Consider the following 6,836-nt stretch of genomic DNA (forward strand, 5'->3'; position numbering starts at 1 on the left):
CACCATAATTACCGCTGCATTATTTAGTTCACTCCAAACATTTTAGTTTTAAAGTTTGGAAACTTCTGTTGTTTGCCTATGTTTTAAATTTGAATTTGAATCGGGTTCGAATCACGTGAGTTTAATCATAGTAATGGAGGTGACGTGGCATCATTAGCTTGGGATTACTGTAGTCTAATTATCTGGGCGTCACAATTCTCCTCCACTACAAGAAATCTCGTCCCGAGATTTAAGAGGGGAGTAAGGGGGGGGGGGTTCTGGTTATTCTAATGGATCTTCTTGAAGAAGTTAATCCCTTTCGTTGATGTCTTCAATTCTTTATTCCAAAGCATCATGATGAAGTTGTCGTCCTTTCTTCGGGGAACTCCATCGTACTTACGAATAGGTAAGGGGCAGCTCTAAAATGATAGGAGGTTATAAGGGAAATTCATCTGGGGGTATCCCAAGAATGAACATATGAGTATCTCTCGAGTTGAACAAATTACACCTATCGAGAGCAAAGTAAGACGGTGCAATAAGAAGTTTCAAGCGGATAGGCAATCGTTCATTGCCTGAAGCAGAGTGCGAAAGGGGTTCTGAGCAACGGGAATAAGTATTGTGTCTGATACCAGAATAGATCAATAGGCAAGTGGCCCGTGAATTACATACAAAGTCAAGCACGAGGAATAACTTTGACAACAGGTTGTACAGGAGAGTCAGGTTTCGTTCCTGGGACCTGTGGGTTATGGGCCCACCATGTGGGTTAAAAGTAGAAAGGGGGGGCTGACATCTTGTACGATCACGATAGCAAGGCATGTCAGAGAGTAGCATGTCAGTTATGTCGGCAACAATGTCGGTACCAAGGGCGAGGGACGAAGAGAACCATTTTCCTGCTCGTTGAACGAGGCGGACCAGTAGGCAAAGTTCTCGTCCATCGGTGGTTACCGGAATGTCATCAACAAAAGTAACAGGGTCTTACTGACAGAATTGTACAACGAGGTGTTTACATAAGCAGGAGAATATTACTGCTCAGATCATATAGTTCACAAGAAAGGTTAAACCAACAATGGAAGGAAAATATGATCATCAGATTAAACAGAACAATGGAAAGGAAATTATGTTTAAACACATATTTCAAGGGTATATCCTTCCCAAGGACAAGCAGAGCATGATATCCATGACAGGATATTATGTAGAAAACTCCTTAGGTAGGGGAGAGAAATTTCATGATATTACCCATACAGCGGTGTTTGGATAATTGGGCAGGAAACATTTAACATTGGGCTTCAAATGTTCTTGTTGAAAATTGGAGTACCATAGACATGCTTCGAGATAGCATTGACAAGGTCTTCAGGTGAAGATCAGACTTTGGAAACACGAAGGATCCATCAGGAATAACTTGTAGAATAAGTCTTACAATTTCCTCATGGATGAATGGATAACCTTGCTGAAAAGGAATCTATAATGATAGGTCCTCCAGCCGGGGGGGGGGGTGCTAGGCATGACATCATGTTACCGGGTCATCAAAGGATCAACATCATGACTCTTGGAAAGTTGTCCCAACCATCATATCTGACCGAGATTCAGATCCGATTGGTGTCAGGATACCTCAGACTTAGGATACCTGAGAAGAAAAGGTGCAACGCAAATTGACGAGATGACATTGTAAGATTCTCGGGGAAATGAACTATGAAGTGATTTCCGTTAACAAGAGTCCATCATTAACCCAAGGAGAGGACAAGGAGGTGTCTGGTGAACTCAACGGCAATTCACCGAGATTCCCAAAAGATGGATTTCCACCATTAAGTGAACAAGGAGATAACATTTGTCAGATCAAATGATATAAGGAAGTATGCTCGAGGAAAACATACACAATTAAACATTGGTTGAAAGGTGCGCCCGAAATATGGGTTGGGTTGCACGACCAATGTCAGAATGGTGATTCAATTAGTGAAGGACTTAGAATGAACTATCGCCCATTCACTTCAAAGCAATAGGGTTGTTAGAAGTTTTGAATTCACATGTCATAGCTCCATTGTCGGTATTCCGGTTGAAAACAATACAGGGACCAAGGAATGAACGAAGATGGCAAGAAGTATTACGATATCAAGAATTATTAAGAGGTGGTGAAATTCTCACCACATTCTTGACAAAAAGAGATGGTAATACTTCCGAGGTAAGGAAGATCAACTGCTGGGTAGCAGTGATCTCAAGGTTTATACAAAACACGAACAAGTTGTGTTGAACGGAAGGCAATAAAGTGGTCGATGAGAACAGGAATCATCGAGGGGCAAGGATGGTATTACCCATCATGAATTCAATTGAATTCCTGGGAGAGCTCGGAATGATGATGATGATCACGACACATTTGTCGAGAGATTTTCACGAAGATGTAATCGATCAACGATGACATCAAGTCAAACAATGATGAAGTGAAAGGTTATTGGAACCAAGGGTACGACACAAACTCGAAACCAAGCTTGTTGTTCAAGGCGAAATGATATGACGATGAGGATCGACGTAAGGTTAGTTCATCGTCGAAAATTGGTGCTCCGAGAATAAGGACCAGGTAGCACAGTTAGAATCGTCACGACAATGATATAGCCAAACAGGCTAGGAATGGCGTGATCGGGTACAAACTCGTACTTATAGAAGCTTACTGAAGAGTTGTTGAACCGTAGAGCGGACTCGGTTCAGTTATCGGGGTCTTTGAGTGTTCAATAACTCAGAGCCCGCGAAAAATTGGAATCAGTGGGAAGGTAGCACTTGATGAAGAACTCATAAAAAGTTATGCAGTTCCATGATAATCTCGAGATACCAGGGGGGTAATACTCGACACAAGATCAAAGTAAAGGTTGGACTGGTGTATTGATCCATAGAAGACAATTGTTTTAACTTGTCCGAGAAATGAGATCAAAGAAGAACAATCATGGTCGGAACCACGATTGCAAAAGGCCAGATCCTAGATATAAGATGAACTTATACCAAAGGAATAATTCATTTAAGAGAAGCTTTAATGATAAGATCTACATCGTGTCCATGGGCATGAACACAAGTTCAAGGTCGACTCCCACTTCTCCAATGCATAACCTTTCATTCACTTCTCACGTTCGATGAAGTTGCAGTGTTGAAATTTTATCTGGTGAAGCACCAGAAGAGTATGACTCGTGAAAACTTTCGGGTTCACACGGTTTAGAGAAGGCATATGTTCAACCCATAGGGGCTTCTTAGAAACATATACCACAAGTTTCAAGAGTAAATAACACAAGCCCGAAAGCAGAGCATGGTTGGCCAAGCAGAGGATACAACTTAACAAAGGCATTATGTATCAGGGGAAGAACTCACAAAGTGATCAAATGTGAAGGACACTGTCGGATAACAATCCAACAAAGGACTTGATGGTCCACAAAGGATCTGATACGAGTATCGGTACTCAACTAGAGGAAGAAGAATGCAAGGAGATCAGATTATAGAAATAACTGACTAACTCAATTGTCAAATGCAAAGGAATTATGATTTCCAAATCAAGGGATCAGAAGCAATGCTCTGACTAGGGATGGATAAGTTGAATAGCCTTAGGGTACAATCAACGACAATTGGATTGGTCAAGAACCAATTCCAGTTAAAAGAATGGAAGCTCAGCCGGAAAGATAATTTATAAGGATCAATGATGATTGCGTGTATTCGCAGAATATTGAGTCAACAGACTCAAAATGATAATGACAAGGAATGTCATTAAGACTACGAGACTTATGGGATTAACCATAATGCAAGCAAGCAAGAATTTCAAGAGCCAAAGGCTCCAGAGGATTTTCGGAAGATCGAATATTATTTTGAAGACTTTTGTGAAACACATGAACAACTGGGGATAAGCGGATACTCGACAAGTGCGAGAATTATCCATAGGGGTATTCAGGTGACAAGGAATTGCAAGACAGTAGGCACAAGATATTCTCGGATCAATAGAGAGAATTTCGGGGTATCTTGTAATAACAAGATCAACTGGGAATAAAAGTAAGAACGTCAAGTGTATGTATTTATCCATAGGGATATTTCGATGGTAGGGAATTGCAAAAGCAACGGGCACAAAGTCTCAAAAGAGTTTCGGCGAGTAACTTCGAAATCTTCTGGTGCAGCCGGCGATCACCTGGACTGAAGGGGCTCTCCGGGAGAAAGTATTTTCGAGAACCTAAAGTCAGATTTTAGTAAAAATCGTTTAACCCGAGTAGAAGAGAGTTCAGAGTCCCAGAGTAAAGGTCGAGGAGTAAAAGATCCTAGTACCACCCGATGGCGACGTGGGCCCGTAAGGCTCACAGCCAAGTTAGTAAAAGTTTTGCAATGTCTAGACTCGACTTCGGCCAAGGAGTGTGGAAGGGGGATTCCTACAGGCAGTCGGCTCTGATACCAACTTGTGACGCCCCTGATTCAATCGTACACTAATCATGCACGCAAATGTGTACGATCAAGATCAGGGACTCACGGGAAGATATCACAACACAACTCTAAAACATAAATAAGTCATACAAGCATCATAATACAAGCCAGGGGCCTCAAGGGCTCGAATACAAGTGCTCGATCATAGACGAGTCAGCGGAAGCAACAATATCTGAGTACAAACATAAGTTAAACAAGTTTGCCTTAAGAAGGCTAGCACAAACTGGGATACAGATCGAAAGAGGCGCAGGCCTCCTGCCTAGGATCCTCCTAAACTACTCCTGGTCGTCGTCAGCGGGCTGCACGTAGTAGTAGGCACCTCCGGTGTAGTAGGGGTCGTCGTCGTCGGTGGCGTCTGGCTCCAGGGCTCCAGCATCTGGTTGCGACAACCAGGTAGAAGGGAAAGGGGGAAAAGAGGGAGAAAAGCAACCGTGAGTACTCATCCAAAGTACTCGCAAGCAAGGAGCTACACTACATATGCATGGGTATATGTGTAAGGAGGCCATATCAGTGGACTGAACTGCAGAATGCCAGAATAAGAGGGGGGATAGCTAGTCCTTTCGAAGAGTATGCTTCTGGCAGCCTCCGTCTTGCAGCATGTAGAAGAGAGTAGATTGAAGTCCTCCAAGTAGCATCTCCAAGTAGCATCTCCAATAGCATCGCATAGCATAATCCTACCCGGCGATCCTCCCCTCGTCGCCCTGTAGAAAAGCGATCACCGGGTTGTCTGTGGAACTTGGAAGGGTGTGTTTTATTAAGTATCCGGTTCAAGTTGTCATAAGGTCAAGGTACAACTCCAAGTCGTCCTATTACCGAAGATCACGGCTATTCGAATAGATTAACTTCCCTGCAGGGGTGCACCAACTTACCCAGCACGCTTGATCCCATTTGGCCGGACACACTTTCCTGGGTCATGCCCGGCCGCGGAAGATCAACACGTCGCAGCCCCACCTAGGCTCAACGGAGAGGCCAGCACGCCGGTCTAAACCTAAGCGCGCAGGGGTCTGGGCCCATCGCCCTGAGCACACCTGCACGTTGCGTACGCGGCCGGAAGCAGACCTAGCCTAGTGGCGTTCCAGTCCAATCCGGCGCGCGCCACTCAGTCGCTGACGTCACGAAGTGCTTCGGCTGATACCACGACGCCGGGATACCCATAACTACTCCCGCGTAGTTGGTTAGTGCGTATAGGATCGTAGCCAACTCAGATCAAATACCAAGATCTCGTTAAGCGTGTTAAATATCCGCGAATGCCGACCAGGGCCAGGCCCACCTGTCTCCTAGGTGGTCTCAACCTGCCCTGCCGCTCCGCCACAAAGTAACAGTCGGGGGCCGTCGGGAACCCAGGCCCACCTCTACCGGGATGGAGCCACCTGCCCCTTCAGCCCCCATCTCCGAACAGTATCACAGGTAATGTAACTGTGTAAAGTATATCGTATATGCCCGTGATCACCTCCCGAAGTGATCACGGCCCAGTAGTATAGCATGGAAGACGGACAAGAGTGTAGGGCCACTGATGGAACACTAGCATCCTATACTAAGCAGTAGGAGAGCAGGTAATGGTAACAACAGTAGTAGCAAGGACATGCTATGCATCAGGATAGGAATAACGGAAAGCAGTAACATGCTACACTACTCTAATGCAAGCAGTATAGAGAAGAATAGGCGATATCTGGTGATCAAAGGGGGGGCTTGCCTGGTTGCTCTGGCAAGAGAGAGAGGGGTCGTCGGTGATGTAGTCGACCACAGGGGCATCAACATCGTCATGGGGTCTACCGGAGAGAAGAGGGGGGAGAAACAGTAAATACATAGCAATCAAGTGCATAACATGACAACAAGCAGAGCTAGACGTGTTCTAACGCGGTAGTAGGTGATACCGACGAAGGGGGAAAGCATCCGGGAAAGTATTCCCGGTGTTTCGTGTTTTCGAACAGATGAACCGGAGGGGGAAAGTTGCGTGTTTGATATGTTAGGGGTGTGTGGTGGACGAATGGGCTGCGCGTCCGGAATCGTCTCGTCGTTCTGAGCAACTTTCATGTTGAAAATATTTTAATCCGAGTTACGGATTAAAAGATATGATTTTCTAAAGATTTTATTAATTTCTGGAATTTAATTAATTAATTAATTAATTCAAAAAATGAATTTATGACGTCAGCATGATGTCATGCTGACGTCAGCAGTCAACAGAGTTGACTTGGTCAACCTGACATGTGGGTCCAGGGGGGACCCACCTGTCATCCTCTAATTAGGTTAATTAGGGTTTAGGTTAATCTAATTACAGTTTAATTAAACTTAACTAGTTAATTAAATTAATTAAACCGGATTAATTAACTTAATTAATTCATTAGTTAATTAATTAATTAATAATTAATTTTATTAATCATTTTTATTTTTATTTAATAATTCTATTTTTAATTCTCTTTTTT

The sequence above is a fragment of the Triticum dicoccoides genome, chromosome 4A (genome assembly GCF_002162155.2).
Source record: "Triticum dicoccoides isolate Atlit2015 ecotype Zavitan chromosome 4A, WEW_v2.0, whole genome shotgun sequence".
Lineage (NCBI taxonomy): Eukaryota > Viridiplantae > Streptophyta > Magnoliopsida > Poales > Poaceae > Triticum > Triticum dicoccoides.